The 20147-nt window shown below is 37.6% G+C and overlaps 1 pseudogene; it reads left to right on the top strand.

Moving 5' to 3' along the window:
• Positions 1 to 7889: 7889 nt before the first annotated feature.
• LOC112483147 lies at positions 7890 to 8008 on the top strand (annotated as a pseudogene).
• The last annotated feature ends 12139 nt before the right edge of the window (positions 8009 to 20147 follow it).

Consider the following 20147-nt stretch of genomic DNA (forward strand, 5'->3'; position numbering starts at 1 on the left):
AGGAGCGCCTGAAAGTAAACTGAGTATGAGCTTATGGATCATATCAGCTGTATGACTTAGCTTTCTTTCTTTTACCCCAGAACTCAGGCAGACATAACTGGAACTATTATGGCACGTGGGACATTGAGTTTGCAGCTGAATGCCAGGAGAGTTGTGCTGAAGGCCTGTCTAAAAGGAAGACGTGGATATATTCATGTTTGCTGGAGAAACTGGAGTCCAGTTGTCCAATTGTGTAAGTGTAGACCATCTCTTATAATTACTTCCTCCAAAGTATTAAATTCAGCATCAGATGATTATTTAAAAACAATTAGATCTGAGCTCCATTGGGAGGGAGAAGGTGAAAGCTACTATTGCAAAATTTTTCAAATCTCATTTTCTAATAGTTTATTTTTAGTATTTTTGTTGTATATTGACCTCATTTACAGGTAAACTTGAAATATTTATTTTTTTATAGATTATCTTCTCTGAGAGAAGTTGTCTTAGCATTGGTATTTCTCCTTCCTTAAATGGAAGAATTCATCAGTGAAAACTAGATAGGGAGATTTTTTTGTGGAAAGGTTTTAAAATGATAGATTCAGTGTCTTTAATAGCTAAAGCTTTATTCAGATTTTATGTTTCTTCCTATATCAGCTTTGCTAAGTTATTTTTCTAGGAGTTGGTCCATTTCATCTAAACTTTCAAATTTATAGGCATAAAGTTGTTCTAATATCCTATTAGTATATCTTTAATATTTGCAGGCTCTGTAGTGAGGTCTTCATTTTTATTCCTACTATTGGCAATCTGTGCCTTTTCTGTTTTTTCTGGATCAGTCTTGCTAATAAAGAATTGCCAGTTTTATAAGTCTTGAAGAGAAATCACTGTATGTCAGGCTTTCTTTCCTAGGCCTCCCCTCTTCAGGAGTCTTGGCTATTTTAAGTCCTGGCTGCCTTGGCAGGCCTCAACTCCTGTTTTTCTTTCCCAATTCCATGAGAGTACTGGTTCTCTGCCTCTCAGCATTCATTCTCTGCCTGGCTTCTCAGCACCCTTATACCTTTAACCCTCCCACAACCCCTGCCACTGTTAGGAATCATCATTGCCTTGAGGGGTAAAGAGGTAAACAGAAAATTGGACTTACTTTAGTGAACTTCCCTTTTTTTTTTTTTTTGAATGTTAGCCTTTTAAATCTCGGTTATTTTGACAGCTCTCTGATATCTTTAAACAGGTGGCTGAAGCCCCATACCCTGTAGCTCTCATTTTCTAATTCCCCCATCTCACCCCAACCCCCTTCCCTAGGCAACCATTAATCTACTTTTTGTATCTATAGTTTTGCCTATTTAGACATTTCATATTGGTGGAATCATATAATATATAGTCTTCTTTTACTTAGTATAATGTTTCAAGATTTATCTATGTTGTAGCATATACCAGTACTTTATGCTTTGGCAAATTGTCATAATCCTTTCTAAGTCTGAATCAGCTTTCAACATTTTATCCTTTTCATTTTCAATGTTATGAAATATCTCTGAGAGTTCCCCTAACCTGAGGTTTTATTTTGCCAGTGTCACTTCCTCTGAGATATCTTTATGTTTTTTGTCACAGCCACTTTTATATTTGAGAGCATCATAACTACCTGCCTTAACTAATCCTTGGAATCTGGGTTTAGATTTCACAGCAGCATCCTTATTTGTGCTAGTCATTTCATTAGGTAGTTTAACATTAATCAATTCATGGCGACATCTGAATCAATGAAAGCAGTCTTTATTGGCAATAAAAAGTTCTTTTTTGACCGTTCCAATTTTTTTTTTCAATATGGCAGCTACCTTTAACACTTTGGCCTAAATGCTAGGCAGACTGGTTGTGATTATTTTTTTTTTTTTGCAGCCTTCAATCCAAGTAGAAGTAAGTGCTGCATTTCAAACATAATTGGCTTTCTGTTCCTACTACAGTTTAAAATATGTTGAAGCAACTTTACATTGTTTTTCATATTCATTGAATTTTGCCAATGTAGTTTATACCATAGCTTCATGAAAGCCTAGCTCTTGTCCTACCTTTGCTTTTCTGTTACCATTTTTCAAATTTTCTAATCACATCCAGTTTTACTTCCAGCATTATAACTTTTTATTTTTTTGCTGCACTTTAATCTTTGTTGTAAAATGTTTCATGAGCTTATCATTGGGAGATAAGGAGGCAACACAGTTATATTCTAATGTCTATGTAAGAACTGAATAACGAATGCACAGTGGCCCATCATTTACTCATAGTTAATATACGGTGGTAACTGAAATTTGAATTGTTTCATTGAATGGTGTTATTTAACTAAACCATGGAAACTGAAATTTGTACCTCTTGGAATGGTGCAAAGTAAAGGATACCTGTAATCTATTTCAATGACTCACTTATCTTTAAACCCCACTTACTTAATAATCTTGGGTCTCAAACTAACTATGAATATTTTATTTGAGTAAGAGTCTCAAGGCTATACCACTCTAACCTTTGAATTTAAAAATTATGGTAGCTGCTCTGATCCCTGTAATTGTCTCCTCAAAATGAGGTCTCCTCCTTGCTTCCTACCTCCACTAATGAAGTCTTGAGCAGCTCTGCCTCTGACATATGTCACTTCCTTTTATGGACAAAACGGCAAAGCCTTCTCTGTCTCTGATGTCTCCCGTCCGCCCTCTGTTTCTCTAATGTTCTTGTGTTTTAGAACTGCCCTCCAGAAACACATGGCAGCCCTTACCTGGCTTTATAGCTCTTACCTTCCAGCCAGGATGAAAGTTTTGCCTTAACACCCACAGCGTCAGCCAGCTAGACCCTGCCTTTCTAATGAATAACTCATAAACATTGAAAGCACTATTTTCCCTGAAGAATGCCTCATAGTGGCTGTCACAACCTCTTTCAAACCTCAGGCAAACCTGTATTTTTTCCCCTCCTTTTAAGAATCTAAGTTTCAAAAACTCTTCTGTAGTATTTAACAGGGGCTTCAAAAGCTCACAGAGGAAAAAGTTTCTTGAAGAGGTCTGCCTCTCTTTTATCTTTGGAACCTTTGAGGCATTTTCAATGTGACAAAATAGGTTTTAAATGGATCCGGAGAGATTCCTTGTTCTTTTGTGCTTCCAAACACTTAGAGCATAGTTAGGCACATAGGAAGCATTTGACAAATGCTTGTCACTTTATTGATTGAAATGACAAGCTACAGGCATACTTGGATTTACATGTTAATTTATGTCTGAAAATTGATTTTTTTGAGGATGGAAAGGGAGACATGATACTGATTTGGCAAGAGCGGGGAAAACTTGCTCTGAGAAGATTCCCAAAATGGATTCTCCTAGCAGTGACAAATTCAGACATTTTTTGATGATGCTTTTGATGAAAATAAGTAGTTTGCAGGCAAAAATATCTTTTAAATGCGTATTTTAAACATATGCTTTAATGTGACGTGCTCATGGACAGACTGTTAAGTCCTCATAGGTAAGACAAAATAAAAAGGAAAATAGCTCAAACTTCCAACAAATTGGGGCACTGCTCTCTGGGGGGAAAGGATGAAACCTAATGGAAGTTTCTTCTGGAGACGTGCTCATGGACAGACCATTAAGTCCTCATAGGTAAGACAAAATAAAAAGGAAAATAGCTCAAACTTCCAACAAATTGGGGCACTTAACGGTCTGTCCATAAGCATGTATCCAGAAGAAACTCCCATTAGGTTTCATCCTTTCCCTCCAGAGAGCAAGAAGTCGCAAAACCTTTCCCCAAATCTCACGGCCTTATCATTTTAAATACTAATCTTTTGTTTTAACTGCAAAAGTTTCCCTCTAATAGATAGCTATCACATTAAAGCATATGTAAAGTTGAAATGGCAGCTGCACACAATGAAAGTCTCACATAATACCAGTGCTAATTCCATCCCAAAACAGCACAGTTCAGGAGTTTCTCAGTGCTTGCTTACTTTGGTTTTTGTTCATGTTAGTTTGTGTTTTAGATGAAAAGTTTCCAGAAAGCAGGGTTCAGGCCTGTTATGGCCTGAACTGTGTCTCTCCAAAATTCACATGTTGAAATCCTAACTGTAGTACCTCAGAATGTGACTGTATTTGGAATGGGGTCTTTTAAAATGAAGTCATATGGGTGGGTCCTAACCCAAATATGACTGGTGTCCCTATAAGAAGAGAAGATTAGGACATGGACATGCATGGGAGACGATCATGTGAAAACACCAGAAAAAGATAGCCATCTATGAGCCAAGGAGAGAGGCTTCGGATTAAAAATAACTCAGCTGACACTTTGATCTTGAACTTCTAGTCTCTAGAACTATGAAGACAAATTTCTGCTGTTAAAGCCACCCAGTCTGTGATATTTGTTATAATAGCTCTAGAAAACAAATCGAAGGTCTATTTATATTTTTATGAATAGTCAAGCCTTAAGGCCATATGTAAAATAGATGCATTTAATAGGGCAGAGGCAGGCAGAAATATAACAGGTGATCAGAACTTTTATTTTTACCTTTTTAATGGCAGGTATGTCATATAAAGGCCAGAGCTGAATTGAGCAGAGCCAGACAGAATGATAAATTTAGTATCTTCTATTTTATATCTGAAGATTTCTCAACACCCTGAGAACGAAGTCTTTGGTGGGAGGTAGAGAACAGGAGGGACTTCTGGGACACTTTGATGCTGTTAAGGGTTTAGTAGAGATTATGCTGAAAAACAACTTTAGAGAGAGATTTAGAAATGATCAATATCTACTATTATCTGGTCTAAGCAGTGATTTTAAATAGCAGTCTATAGCTGCATCTTTGTTTTTATCAATGTTTAGGGAAAATTAAGGTTTAAATAATGGAACATGTAGTATATATCTGTGTTTGCCCCTGCCCACTGTTGTAGGGCTTCTACACTGCTGTCAGTCTCCTTACCCCTCATCTTTGTTTCAAGCAATTCCCAGGGAAAGATTCCCCTATAGCCTCATGAACATGGGCCTCTCATGATCTCCCTCACCGTCTATCTAATTATCTATCTACCTATAACAATTTAAAGACCTGTTTAATGTGTTTCCTAAGTCTGAAATTAGTTTGAATGTTTTAATTTGTTTACTTATATTTCATGAGAAGTCTAATATAACCACAATGCAGTCATGTGTTGCTTAATGACTGGGATATGTTCTGAGAAATGTGTCATTTTTGTCATGTGCAAACATCATAGAGTGCACTTACACAAACCTAGATGGCATAGCCTACCACATACCTAGGTCATACAGTATAGCCTAGTACTTCTAGGCTACAAACCTGTACAGCATGTTGTACTCAATACTGTAGGCAACTGTTAACACAATGCCTACAGCATTTGTGAATCTAAACATAGAAAAGGTACAATAAAAATATGGTATAAAAGATAGAAAATAGTACACCTGTATAGGGCACTTACCATGAATGGAGCTTGCAGAACTGGAAGTTGCTCTGGGTGAGTCAGTGAATGAGTGGTGAGTGAATGTGAAGGCCTAGGACATTACTGTACACTGCTGTAGACTTTATAAACACTGTACACTTAGGCTACTAAGTTTATACAAAATATTTTTCTTGCTTTAATACTAAATTAACTTAAGCTTACTGTAACTTTTTAGCTTTATCAACTTAAAAATCTTTTAATTTTTCTACTCTGTTGAAGTAAGATGTAGCTTCAAACACAAACACATTGTACAGCTGTACAAAAATATTTTCTTTCTTTATATACTTATTCTATAAGCTTTTTTCTCTTTTAATAACACTCATAGTAGCCTAGACTTACACAGGGTCAGGACCATCAGTATCACTGTCTTCCACCTTCACAATCTTATCCCACTTTAAAGTCTTCAGGGGAAAAACACACATGTTGCTGTCCTCTCCTATGATAACAATGCTTTCTTCTGGAACACCTCCTAAAGGACCTGCCTCAGGCTCTTCTTCAGGAGGTGTCACTCTTTTCAGAAATAGGTTTATGGTGGTTTGCTTGATTGGTTTCTTTTTTCATCAGAGCTTTTCTTGTAAGCAGATAATGTACCATGAATATTCCTCTCTATTAATGAAAACCTTTTGGTGTTGGGGTCCATGTTTTCAAACTTTTTAAGGGGCTTGTTGAGGTCTGTAAAAGCTTCTGCTAAACCTTTTCCTGTGAATTTTCTTGTGGGTTCCTCTTTTTCCTTCTCCTGCAGTTTCCCTTTCTCTTGCCTCTTCTTCAGCTATGTGTTCCTGTTCCAGTTACAACAATTCATTAGTCAATTCCTGAGGAACCACCTCCTGGAGCTCCTCAATGTCATCTTTGTCCACACCCAGGGTAAAGGTGTTTGCCATCTCAACCACAGCCTCACTGATTTTTGCAACCTCCTCATTCTTAGCGAATCCTTTGAAGTCATGGATGACTCTCTTGAGTGTCTTCTTCCAGATGCCATTCATACCTTGGTGACATCCTCCTAAGCCCAAGCAAGGTTCTTGATACAGTCATAGATGTAATCCTTCCAGAATTGCATGTGTCTTCTTATTAGATGCAGCAATAGCCTGGGCAAAGGTCCTCCTCAGGCAGTAAGCCTTAAAAGCTTCTATAAGTCAGTCTTTGATCCACAGTTTGGATCAAAGAGGTGGTGTTTGGAGGGAGAAACACCACTTTGATTTGGGGAGGATCATCAATAAAAGGAGGATATCTAGGAGCATTTTCAACAGTAAGCAAAATCTTGAAAGGTAGGTTATTCTCTGAACAGTACTTTTCCATTTCTCTCATAGAGCAATCCAAGAGGGCATCTTAGAAGAACAGCTTGGCCACCCATGACCTTATTGCTTCTGTAATACACTGGCAGTGTGTGCCTAGTGGTATGCTTGAGGGCCCTGGGGTTCTCACTGTGCCAGATCACAAAGGGTTTCAATTTGTAGCCTGCAACACTGCTCCCAAGGAAGGCTGTTATTCTGTCCTTAAAAGCCTTGAAAGCTGGCATTGACTTGGCCTGCTTAATGGATGAAAGCCCTTTCAGACATTTGTTTCCAGAATAGGGAGACTTTATCCATATTGAGTATTTACTCTGGCAAGTAATTTTCCTCCACAATCAGCACATCTAGAGTTTCCAAAAATTCTTCAGCTGCCTTCACATCAGCACTTGCAGACTTACCACTCACTTTTCATTATGTAATGAATGGTGATTCTCAAACCACCTGGAGCTAGCAGTAAATTCAGTATCATAGTCAGGTCCAGCCTTTTCTTTCAATAAATTTTTTCTTTGGCCATGATTCTCGTAGTGATGAGAGGGATACACTCATATATCTGGTCTTTAATCCGAGTCATTAGAAGTTTCTCCATGTCTGATAAAGGCCCTTCTCAAATTTGTTAGTCTTTTTGCCTTCAATGAAGCAAAGTCCTGTAACAGCTTTTATCATTGTTGTTCTTTCAGATTGTAGCTGTGGTGGAATGGAACATGCCTGACTGGCGAGAAATAATCATCACTGATTTTCCACCTTTGTAGTCCTTAATCACTTTTAATGTTGTTTTCAGATCAGTCACTTAATATGGCCTCTTACTGGCAACATTAGCAGAGGATTTTGTATGCTTAGGGGCTATGATGAATGAAACATGAGAATGACAATGGATTTCTTTGAACATACTTTCCCCTCCTGTTTTTTATTTACTCCTTAGAATACATTCCTATTAGTTGAATTACTATGTGAAAAGGCATGCTCATTTTTGTGTGTAGAAGCTTAGAATATGTCCTACTGTTGGCAGTAGCATCTCTTATAGAGAATCTAGGGCCACTCTTCTTAGCTTATCCTATGCCAAGATCGCCAATATCTTGGAAGCACTGCTGCTGCCCTTTGGGGAACCATCTATCTAGGTCATAGCTAGTGCATTTTGCCTAATAAGTTTGCAGGATTAGTTTGATGAAATTCAGTGGTAAAGAAGAGACCAGTCTATGGCCATGCTACCCTGAACAAGCCTGATCCCATCTGATCTTGGAAGCTAAGCAGGGTTGGGTCTAGTTAGTACTTGGATGGGAGACCACCTAGGAAGATCAGGTGCTGTAGGCCTAAAAAATTTTTTTAAAAACAATTGAAAATAAGGGATTATAAACTGACAAGGTCCTTGCAATCTGTGAGGTCAACTAAGGGTTGCCTTGCCTATAAATAAAAATAAAAATAAAAATAAAAAATAAGAGTGAACCAGCTAAGACTCACATGAGGAGTTGGTTGAAGTGTCTGAGGACACTTCATATCCTCAGTGACACTTCACATGTTAGTGAAAGGGAGTGTGAGCACAGGAAAATGTACACAGAGAAGCAGCTCTGTTGTACTCATCAGGAGGAGACCTTGGGTGTGGGGGATGTAGTGACCATATCACTGGGCTGTGGGTCTTGTTTGGGGAACAAGATGTCAAGTTTTCCTGGAGTTTGGGGAATATCTATTCCATACCCATTATATTTCCTTTGTTCTGAATAATCTTCTGATTGTTGTTTGTCTTCTTTGGTATTTTGATATCAGAGTGGTGACAGTGTGCCCTGTAACTCACTGTGTTTGCCTCTTTATTCCAGCAATAAGGAGGCTACTTGAGAAAGAACATAGGATCTCCTGTTATAGTTTGCAGGCTGACTTACTTCCCATCTTGTTTTCTTAATTTTATTTGCTCTTTGCCTCATCTTTCTATTTTGGATTTATTTTTCTCTTGTAACATGTTTACATATTTCTAAATAGCCTTAAATTTGTTTTGGAATAAGTCATGGTTCGAATGAAGAATGAAAGATTGGCTTTCTGGGTTTAGAAACTGGTCTGATCCATTTAGTCTGAGCTTGTTACTGAGAAGTTGCTCATCTTGGGTTCAGTATCTGAATCTGCCTGACATTGGATCCTGATAATGCATCCTCAGTGTTGTCCTTGACATCCTGTTGTTAAATATCCAGCCCCTCTTATGCATTAACTTCCTCCACTTTGTGCCTCTTCCAAATGACAAGCACAGGTAGGTATACTTACCTCATTTCTCTTTTCTGCCTCTTTATATATTTAACTTGTATACTTTCAACCTATAGAAACTTTAGTTTTGGCCAAAGGAATAAAGTGGATTTATCTTTTAGCCTGCGTTATTCTGCTAAGTAAATGTTAAAATTTAATAATTTAGAATTTTGGAACTGACCCCTTTTAGTACTGGGTTACTCTTATATTGTCGAGTTTCCCAGCATATTTTTAAACGAACTTACCTCTTCTTCCTTGAGGAAGCTCTTGAAGGTAGGAACCTCTCCATCTTTTAAGTCCTCACAAAACTGAAATGAAGTCTTTGCACAAAGCAGGAGCTCAACACGTGTCTGTTGAATACTCTCACCTCCAAACAGGCTTGAGAAATAAAGATTTTTAGGCATCTTATCCTAAGAAACAGAAGGCAATCCTGCTAATAAGTATATATAGAATTGATCATCTTTACGAAGGACTCTACTCATTCACTGATGGTCAGGAAAGACCTACCCACCAGAGGTGTCACACTAGGCTCTGATTTAAGTTCCACTTGCAATCAGGAGCCTTGTTAATTTTAACATTGAAAAGTATTTGTATGAAGAGTTCTATGAAGATTGTGCTTACTTTTAATTTGATTAATATCATTTCTATTTGGTTGTTTGAAATTAAATTTCAAATTTTCATAATAGTGAGAAACATCCAAAATATTTCATATACAGAGAGAATAAGAGCTAAAGCTTGTAGTTCTGGCAGGCCAAGAGTCTCTAATTTGAAGTGAAAACGTGATTTCTTTGGAAATCTCGTCTAACCTTCCAGTACATTTTCTTAATTTCCTCTAGTGAGTCAAATATTTCGAGAGCATATGTAGGCTGAGCCATTTGAGCATTTAAAAATAATAACTATACTTTGGGTATCCAGCTTATTACTGTGGTATTTCTTGAGAACATAAGATACAGAAAAGGATTTTTTTTTTTACAGAAGGTGAATTCCATCTAGTTGCATTAGATCCTAACTAGGGAGTGAAAATAACCCATTTCAGAGCTCTTCAAAGTGATTACATTCCACATTTACTGCTGAATAGTCCTGATCAGGAGAAAGGATTTAAATAATACCACCAGTGCTCTTTTTTTTTTTCTCTCACTTGCTTTTGCTCTGCACTTTCTTGTAATTAAAACAATGCTTTCTCTTATGTATTTATTGTTCATAAAACAGCTTCTTTCTTCTGGTGGGATATATGGTCCCTAGATTCCTGATGATGGGCAAATATTCACTAACACTCTGTCTACTGCTGGCAAAATGACCCAGTGAAACTGGACATCCAAGGTATGAGGCATATGTGTTTGAACACGCTGCACAGGACATGCAACTGTCAGCCATTGTCACATAGGAAATACATTCTTTAATAAAATGATGTTTTATGCCTATGTGTAAAGATCAATGGAAAGGTTGTTATATTTGAAATAAAAATTCTGAGGTGAGACTAGGGCATTAGATCCAAGTGTGAAATTCATTCACCGCTATTCATAGTCAATCTAGTGTAGGAAAGAATTGAAGTCAGAGGGTACAGATCTCCACAGAAGGACGTTTATGTAATTAATTTTATAAAAGCAAGGATTTAATAGTAGAATCATCCCAAACTTTGTAAAGAGAAAGAGAGTGACCATGAAAATCTTTTGTATCACAAGAAGGCTTCTGGTCATCTTGTAACAAAAGAATGATTCTTCTTAAAGATGAGTTATACATTTCCCTTTTTAATAAGTATTCTAAATTCATTGATCTCTTTTGTGACACTAGCAGCTATTTTTTTTTTTTAAAGTTTATTCTGCTTCTTCAAGGCAAAGGTGACATTTTATCAATGAGAGAGAAAACATCTGCTTTTCAAAAAAAAAAAAACACCTCTGCAATGGATGTTTGGAAATATTTCTTAGAATTATATGATTTTGTTGTTGAAAACAATGGACCCCGACCACAAAACCGTTGATGTGTCTGCACTTCCAAAACCAGAATTTTCTAACTAGTTAGTATAAAAAGTTCCAGAAGAGAAAGTCAGTGGATTCGATTAGTTTGTAAAAAATGATTGACATAGGAGAAGGTGAGTATTTATAAACCTAATTTCAACAAAAGTCTTTGCATAATTGGTGATTGGGATTAAGAAATCATAATGTTGAAAACCCTGCCAATGATTTGTCTCTTTTTTCCATTTGGACCTATTGTCATTATGAATTAGGTTTTCAGCTATGCAGCCATTAAAACCAACTATTACAGATGAACATAGCATCCTACATGACTCTTTGTGTCATAGAGTTGATGAAGTCTTAAAACAATGACTAATTAATGAATAATAAAATTTTAAACATTTTATTAATACATTTATTATAGAGAATAAAAAGATTTTGTGCATAAAATTAAATATTAAAACATTTAAAATATTTGAGATAATGAAAATCATATTTATGCAATATACAAATGAATATAATTATGAATCCAATTTATAAATTAAAATATCTGTGGAAAGTGTAGTAAACCTTTTTACTGATAGGGATGTACTCTCAAAAAAGTTCAGAGGTCACTGTTCTATACATATAACTGTCTAAATCCTAGATTCCCAGGAAAGAGAAGACAATTAGTTTAGTTGGGTCAGATGTTCATCTCTGATCCAATCAGCTGTGGCCCAGGGAGGAAGGTGGCATAATAGAGGCATCCTGAATATTGGAGTGTTCACGATCCCAGTCACAGCAATTACATGATTTCATAGGGAAGCAACATTTGTCATCACATGAACATACTCTTCAACCTGTAAAATTTGTCTTCTCCTAAGTATCTAGCCTGCTTTAAATGCCAGAACCTGCCTCTCCTCACCTGTCATATTTTCCCAGTCAGTTTTGCTGATGAGTATTGTAACCTTTGACAGTATAAATGCAGACTCAATGTAAATAGATTGTGAAGTGAAATTATACTCTTGTAAACATTTCAAGATTTCATGAAGTTGAAGAAACTGATGTTGGAATGTTGTTCAAATCATGCACAAATGAGGTTTGGGAAAGTCAGGTCAGTTAACCAAAGAGAAAGCCAGTAAGGGTTATGACATAATAGGTCTTCAAAGCAAATGATTTGAATGTGAAAGGATGTTGATATTGGTAAATTAATATATCCTTGAGTATATATATATTTTTTTTTTGCTGAAGTGACCCTCTTTATGATCTTACTACAAAAATTGACCATGAAATGAAGGATATTATATAATGCTTTTATATTCTTTTTGTTGGAAAAGTTATGTCCCCTAACATAAATATTTGACTTGTTTAAAGACTTAGTACATAGCTGTGCGAATTAAAACCTAATTAAAAAGTAAGATAAAACAAGCTTATTTTTTTAAATTTAAATTTCATTTATTAAAGATAAAGCCCTAATCAAATGTTTCCCTCCAACTTATTTTAGTAAATTTACTAAATTTACTATCAATTTACTTGGTTTTGTTCCTTGATTGAGGATCTGATGCCCAGTTTACTGGTTATAGGGCTGACCTTTCCGAGAGCTGTAGGTGGGAATTGATATTCTGTACCCAGCCCTTAGCACCTTCTTTGACTAATCCCTGATCATTTGCCTCTTTAAACTTGATCCAGCTTGAACCCTAACCCTTCAGGGTCTTTCCAGGCATCTAATTTGTTGATGTTTATAAAATTAATTTGAGCCAAGATGTTTAAAAAAGGTAGTAGCTCAAAAGGTTACTCTTTCCTGAATGCACCTTCATTTGAACAGCAACCCTCAGTGCCTAAAGCCGAGAGGTGAAAATAGGAGAGGTTTTGGCATTTTGAGAGATGATTATAGGCAAGGGGGCCTTTTATGCCACCTGCCATCTATAAGTGCGCTGTCTTTGCCATTTGCAGAAGGCCAGCTCTGCAGTCGGTTTATCTTCATACCATCAACTCCAATACCCCTGTGTGCTCCTGGGGTGGGATCTGTGTACACTCACCCCCACATTGACATTTTGGCCCTAACCATCCACAGGCTAAGAATGGCAAATAGAATTCATCTCACATGCCAGCTCTGATCCATGAAGAGTGACTGTCTGAAGAACTGCAATGAGCAGGTTTCTGGGACCTCGCCTGGTTTAGTAGGACAGAGTATCAATTGATTAATAATGTCTGCCATAGTCACTGGAGATGGGGTGGTAGCATGCATACCACATTTGTGCTATCTCTGTTTTGGATTTTGGGAGTGAATGTTACTGCACCACAACAGGGATGTCATTTGTCACCATTTAGCTCTTGACTGTTTACCAAGGCTCAGGGTTTACTATTAAGTTCTCATGACTCCCAGCAGGTCCCAGTGTGTACCTTATATATATGCCTATGTCTGTGCATATAAGATTCGTAGCACATCTTGGTATACACAGAATGTCTCATTATTTCTACTTATTATAACAAGTACAATTGATTTCATTAAAGGAGCCTTGCTTTCATTAGAGAACACCAAGGTATGAAACTGTCAAGTATTGTGCTCGAGCTACAAAGAGTATTTTAGATTTGGCCATTCATCCTTTAAAACATACCTGGAACAGACATTTCTGTGCAGCTCAAGCATAGGGAAGATATCATTTTTCAACATGTCACTTCCAACACAATGTGCTTTAATACCTTCTGTACTGTCAGATATTTGAGCAGTTTTTAGATTTGGGAACTTCAGGGACAATTCTGTTAGAAAAAAAATCTCAGGGGAAAACAGTAAGGGCTCATAACCCTTATTTTAGCCAATGCACACAAGAACATGAGGAAGTAAATGTTTGCTGTGGTTTTATTGGACTCTAGTTAGCTTCACCCCTGAGCCCTAATGTCCCTATAGGAATAAGATGTGCCTCATCAATGTGCAATCTTTTTAAAGCTTGTGCTCTCATGGGACAATAGCACTGTTGTGGTTAAAATAATATAGTTATTTCTAAAAGTCTCAGCCCTTTACTTGCCTTTTGTGAAATCCGCAAGGGTAAGTGAGGATACCACGGTGATATATCTCTAACATCTCCTTTTCTCATCCATCTATTTCCCTCACACTGAAGCAGCTTTCTCATCTCCCTCACCTCAAGTCTTTTTCCAACAACCCCCACCATACCCCACGAACTCTTGTCCCTATGACTCTTGTCATTCTCCCCAGCTCCTTTCCTCTGCATTACAAAGTTCAAAGACCTTTTATTTATTTATTTTTTTAAGCAAAACAAAACAAAACTAAACAAAGCAGGACCATTCCTGGCTGGGAGGTGGGATGAGGTGGATCAAGATAGAATTCTTTCTCTCTTCCTCTTTTTAAAATTTTTTATTGTAGGACAGAATTCTCTTAAGTATGGCAGGAGAAGAAAGGCTTGGAATTAACATATGAACAGTTTTCCTCTTATCATGTACTTCATGTACATCCCTTAGAGATTCACTCTCAGGTTATCAAATCCTGGGTTGTATTGCAGTCACTTGGAAAAGAAGGATTGGGTGGCAGCTCTCACTCTGGGCCCTCTAAAGAATCTCCCATACCTTTCACTTGAGTCTGCCTTTGTGGTTTTGGGTTGAGAGCTGTTGCTGTGGGCCATGTGTTTTAGTAACTGGCTCTGGGTGGTGGCCAATCTGCTCTTGAGATGCATTTGTCATGGCCTCTTTCCTATTGGCATTAGGGGATGTTCCCTCTAGATGGCAGCTTTTGGGATGGCTATCTTTCTCTTCTACTCTTCTTATGCCCTCTTGTAGAGTGCTTCTTGAGTTTGCACATCAGTTGGTGATTTAGGTCCAAAGCTATTTTATTACGTGTGAGGCAATTTGGGGGGTACCAGTACATACAAGTGGGTAAATTACAGCTACAGAGCCTCACTACCTAGTTCATCTCTTTTACAGCCCCTGCTTTGTGTCACTCCTAGAGCTGCCTTTAAGCCCAATGCTGTCCTCACCCGTGAATTTTAATGTTTTCTCCACTATCTCCACCCTCAGCTTCTTGATTGAATCTTCCTCTATTCTCTTCTCAGGGACTTTCCCTATGCCTGCTATTCCTTCATCTCAAACTTTTTTCTTCTTTTTTAAACAAAGCATTTCCTCACTACATATGGAAGTCAAAGATAAATGATTACTATAGAAATTAAGAAAATACAAAAAAAGTGCCAAGAGAAACCATCCACAATCATAGAAATAACCACAGTTAAAATTTGATGACTTTTCTTTGCTTTTATATAATTGCAAATCTACTGTATAAATAGATCTATATTCTGTTTTTTTTCCTCTTTTCTTTTAATTTAGTCTGCACCAACCCCTACCAAAGTCAAGGTGCCATTATTACACTGTCATTTACGTGTGCATGTGCGCATGTGCGTGTATGTGCATAAGCACACATACACACAATCACATGCAATGTAACTGGTGTCTTTGGGCAAGGTGCTGAACTCCTGGTCACTCTACAATCTGATTCACAACACTCTACATTTTGACCTCCTTTTATTAGTTACTTTTTTCCTCTACCTGTGCTGTCCCTCCTTTATGGATATATAATACATATTTATGTGCGCATGTGCGTGTATGTGCATAAGCACACATACACACAATCACATGCAATGTAACTGGTGTCTTTGGGCAAGGTGCTGAACTCCTGGTCACTCTACAATCTAATTCACAACACTCTACATTTTGACCTCCTTTTATTAGTTACTTTTTTCCTCTACCTGTGCTGTCCCTCCTTTATGGATATATAATACATGGATTCTGGTTGATTAAATGAATTATTATATGATGTCTAAAGCCTAAATTTAAATTGGAACAGGTAACACTATGGACAAGAGGGAGGCCCACTTTTTTCATAATTGCCTGTTGATCCCCTTCCTGTGGTATTTGGGACCTCTCTCTTCATTCTCCTCAGTCTTATCTCAATTGCTTATTCCGAAAAGCCTGCAGTCTCCATTAATTGCTAGGAAACAAGGTCTGAGTACCCAAGGAGAATTTCCTGTTATTTTCTTGTATCATGATGGTAGGGAGATTTGATAAAAGCTGAATGAATTTTTAGCCTAGGATGTTCTGTTCTTAAGCTATAATTGCTGTTTTCCCTTTAACTCTAGAAGTGATTCTGCCAAACAAAAGAAACTTTAGTTTTCGCATGTTTGTTATTATTATTTTATAAAAAATTCTCCATTAAATGTGTGATTTAAAAAAGATTTCTGTATCATTAAAGGTGATTTTCTTTTTTCTTGGGACTGGTTTGATATTACTGTCAGAGGGGGAAGATTCACTTTAAAAGTTAACTTTCTAGGATGCATTTGTTCAACAAAGTGAGATATACTCAATTGCGGTAAATATAGAGAAGACCATGAAATAGCCAATTTAAAAATAATTTTATAATTTAAAAATGCTAAATCAAACTCCTAGTTATTAAAGTATATTACCTAAATGATTTATATTTGATCTTCAGAATGGAATATTACTGAAGATAGCATAAGAGAGTAAGAATTAAATGATATTTTGGAGGGATTTAGGTTACACATTAGAAGCTTTACAAAATTCAGAGAAACCAGTATCCATGGTCATAGATGAGAGAAGCCTTATCTTGGGATCTGTAATAAGAGAGCAGGTTAGCTGTCTCCTTGTGTTACCCTTCAAGGAATCAATATGATGATTCAGGAATGCTTCTTTCTAATCAGTCATATGTCCCAAAGATGACTATGGGTCTTGATTTTGAGTATTTTAATGTGGATAAAGAATATTCTTATAAGATTAATAGCAAATAAATATGGTTTCATGAGCTATGGTTTTCTTGCTGTCATGTATGCTGCAACGAGCTAAATACTTATTCCAGTGGAAAGAGCAGGTTTAATGTGCACTACACTGAATAGCCCTAGGGTATTTATTGTCTATCAAATTTTTTCCTTTGCACTAGAGCTGCAATGTGAAGTGACTGATGGATATATCCTTGAGGTACCCATAGATCATGGACATCCCAGGGCAACAATGCGTGAACTAGAATGGCAATCAGGTTGAAGAGATGGAATGAACCTTGGCTGTACTGATTCTTAGCTTTATTGTTATTCCAGGTAGTATTGGTCCATGAAGGTGTAACCTCTCTTATTGCCCATATCACAATTGGAAAGATGCAGGCTGCTCTGAAAGTCAAAACTGCTGGGCTACCCACAGTGGGTAAGGAAGCAGAATGTCTGTTCAGTAGGTCAGAAGGTGACTCTAAGCTCTGTGATAGGGTCCAGGTAGGCCTTGTTCCTTGCTGTACCTCAAATATCTAGCATAGTTCCTGAGTAGCACAGGTACTCAGTAAGTACTATTGTATTGCAAAAAGGGCTATGTTACTCTATGGCCAAACCTGTCCCTTTCATCAAGGGTCCTGACTAAATCTCTACCTAGATTCTCTAGAGATTTCTGCATAAGAGTATCTAGAAGCTTTGCCTGGAAGACCAGAGGTGTGGCTCTGCAGTCCTGGCTGGTTCTGGGGCCCAGATTGGCTTTGGGAATACAGCTGGGACATCTGTAGACAGCACTGGAGGAAGCCAGGGTCAAGGACCAAGCTGATTTTGGACACAAGCTCCTCCTCTGTGCTCTCTCTCTGCTGGGTTACCCCTGCTCTCTGTTCCTTCTTCCCATGGCACCTGAGGGACCATGGCTCTTGTAAGAGGCAGATCAAGATCAAAACTGGCATGAAGCGATTGGCCAAAGAAAAAATGATGTATGAAAAAGCAAAAGAACAAGAAGAAAAGATTAAAAAAATGAAAGCTGAAGGTGGTAAAGATTATGCCATTGAAAAGCAGGCAGGAATCCTGCAAGAGTCCTGGATGATGATTCCAGATCGCCAGTGCAGATTGGAAGCTGCATACATCAATCTTCTGCAGATGCTAGAGAGTAAAAGAGTTGGAAGAAGCAGAAGAACATAAGGAAGCACATTTAGTACTGGATTCAGTGAAGTGAGAAGCCAGACGTTTTTCTGTCCAGGGTATATTTTTCATTAATCCTGGGATTCCTCCCACAATAATTATTTTTGACCACTGCTATATGTTCAAGTAGTATGAGAATGTGTTTCTTTTTCTGAAGTTGCATATATTTTTCTTTGCCTAATTTAATGTGTAAATAAATGAATTCATCTAATAAAATTGTTTATTTAAAAAAAAGAACCAAGCTGATTTTAACATCATTCTGGAGGGCCTGGGCAGAGAGGCAAACTTGGGTTTGAGGCACAGAGAAAGAACAAGCAGATTTGGAAGACTGAGTAGGAGGCAAACCTAGAAATTCTAGATGGAGACACAGGGATTTTATGAAGCAAATTCATCCTTAACCAGGACAGCCAGAACCTCTGAAGACATAAAGTACCTTTTGTTAGTAGCTCTTTTATACACAAGTCGCTTGATGCAGGGCCTCATGTCCCCTACCCAACTCTTCTCAGGAATTTGCTTTCTTTCCTGCCTCAGGTAGAAAGACCCAGGTAGTCCCCCTAGAACCCAAATAAGGTTCAAGCTTTTCTTTCCTAAGCCAAGTAGCAAGTTCTAGAATTGGCAGGTACCATCAAAATATTGCCTCAGTAATCCAACTCCCCAGGACTTCCAGAAAGCCTGGGATCGAAGCCAACAGTAACGGGTTCAGCTCTCCAGGAAGGTTTGCCATCATTACCAGCCTGTAGAATTCACAAGCTGATCCCCACAGCTTTTTCTCTTGGTGGCTTCTGGGGGAACTGAAGGTAAAAGACTTCATGCCCGATGGTCTTATCTTAGGCTCCATGAAGGCAGCACTCGCAGAGCCTTTGGGCCTTTAAGGACTTGCCCATATTTGATGCCAAGCATATTCTTTGAATGTAAGAAGTTTAACAGAATTAACAGCAGTCTCTGTCTGGATATAAGATAGTTTTTAACATACGATTTTTTTTTAGGATTCTTCCAATGCACCCCAAGGCTCCTTGAGGCAATTAAAACCATGCCCTTGGCGATATGCAGGCTGCAGAAGCTCTTTTTGCTACAGTTTGGGTTTTTTAAGAGCACTTTCTCATCAAATCTAGAAGAGATTGGGTTTGACCAGTGCGAAGAGAGAAAGCTTTCTATAGGTGGTCCTTTTGAATTCTTAGTTACCTATTATCTCTGATACATTATAGGCCATATTGGTGATATTGCAGCAAGGTTCCAAGTGCTACCCAGCAATTTCATTTTCTTCTGAACCAATGAGGTTCAATTTACTGGCCAAATTCAGCAGTTAGAAGATACTACATAAACTTAGGCCACAGGGAGCAACGTTACTAAAAGGTATCTTGTTGACCTGCATAGAGAATTTAGGCAGTGGAAGCCTCTGGATCACTCTAAGCTTTCTGTAGACTCTTCTGAAGGTTTAAACATATTAAAATGTACCCACATCTCAAATGTAAAATTTTCCATAAAAATGTTAGAAGGATTTTTATAATTTTGCTTTTGAAATTATTTGCCTACATATGACTTATTAAATGTACAGTTTACTATGTCTTATCAATTATTGTATCTACTCAAGAATTCTTGTAAAACAAGAGAATCAAATCCACAAATTATTCTCACATGAAAATTTTTATGAATAATAAATTTAACAATGCAGTTTAGATAATGTTACATTTTGCAGGCTGTTAATTAAAGGTTTATTATTTTCAGTTTGCTTTTCTATAGCTTAGAGCCACTTCTTTTTTTTTTTTTCTTCCCCATAGGCCTCTGGAAAGCTCATGGGCCCCAAGCATGGGGCTTTTTGGGCCTAACAGATAAAACAACCCTGAGGGAATTTAACTCTGATGTTTGACTCAGGAATAAAGATTTAAACGTTATAGGGTTATGGTTTCAAACATTAGAAGGTCTGTTGTGTCAAAGAGAAATAAGACCCATTCTGTGGTACTCCACAGGACGGGAGCAAGTAACTCTCCAGAACAACATATCAAAGAGGCTGTCCCAGGAGATATGTGATCTGGAAGTGTTCAGTGGGAGCTGGAGGAGTCCTTTGTAGGGGTTGGGAGGTTGGAGAGGGCCCAGAGTTTAGAGTCAGAAGATTAGAGTTCAAGTCCCTGTGTCAATTGTTACCTGAGTGACTTTGAGCAACTCACTTAATCTGTATATATTTTATTTCCTCTTCTATACAATGGAGATGTGTCTCTGCTTCACTTATCACACAGGGCTGTTGAAGATCAGAGTAAGATAATTTCAAACTCTTAGTCAAACTAACACGTTCTATGTAAACGTTAAGCCCCATTCATATGTTAGAGTTATAAATGCATT

The sequence above is a fragment of the Pteropus alecto genome, unplaced genomic scaffold (genome assembly GCF_000325575.1).
Source record: "Pteropus alecto unplaced genomic scaffold, ASM32557v1 scaffold206, whole genome shotgun sequence".
Lineage (NCBI taxonomy): Eukaryota > Metazoa > Chordata > Mammalia > Chiroptera > Pteropodidae > Pteropus > Pteropus alecto.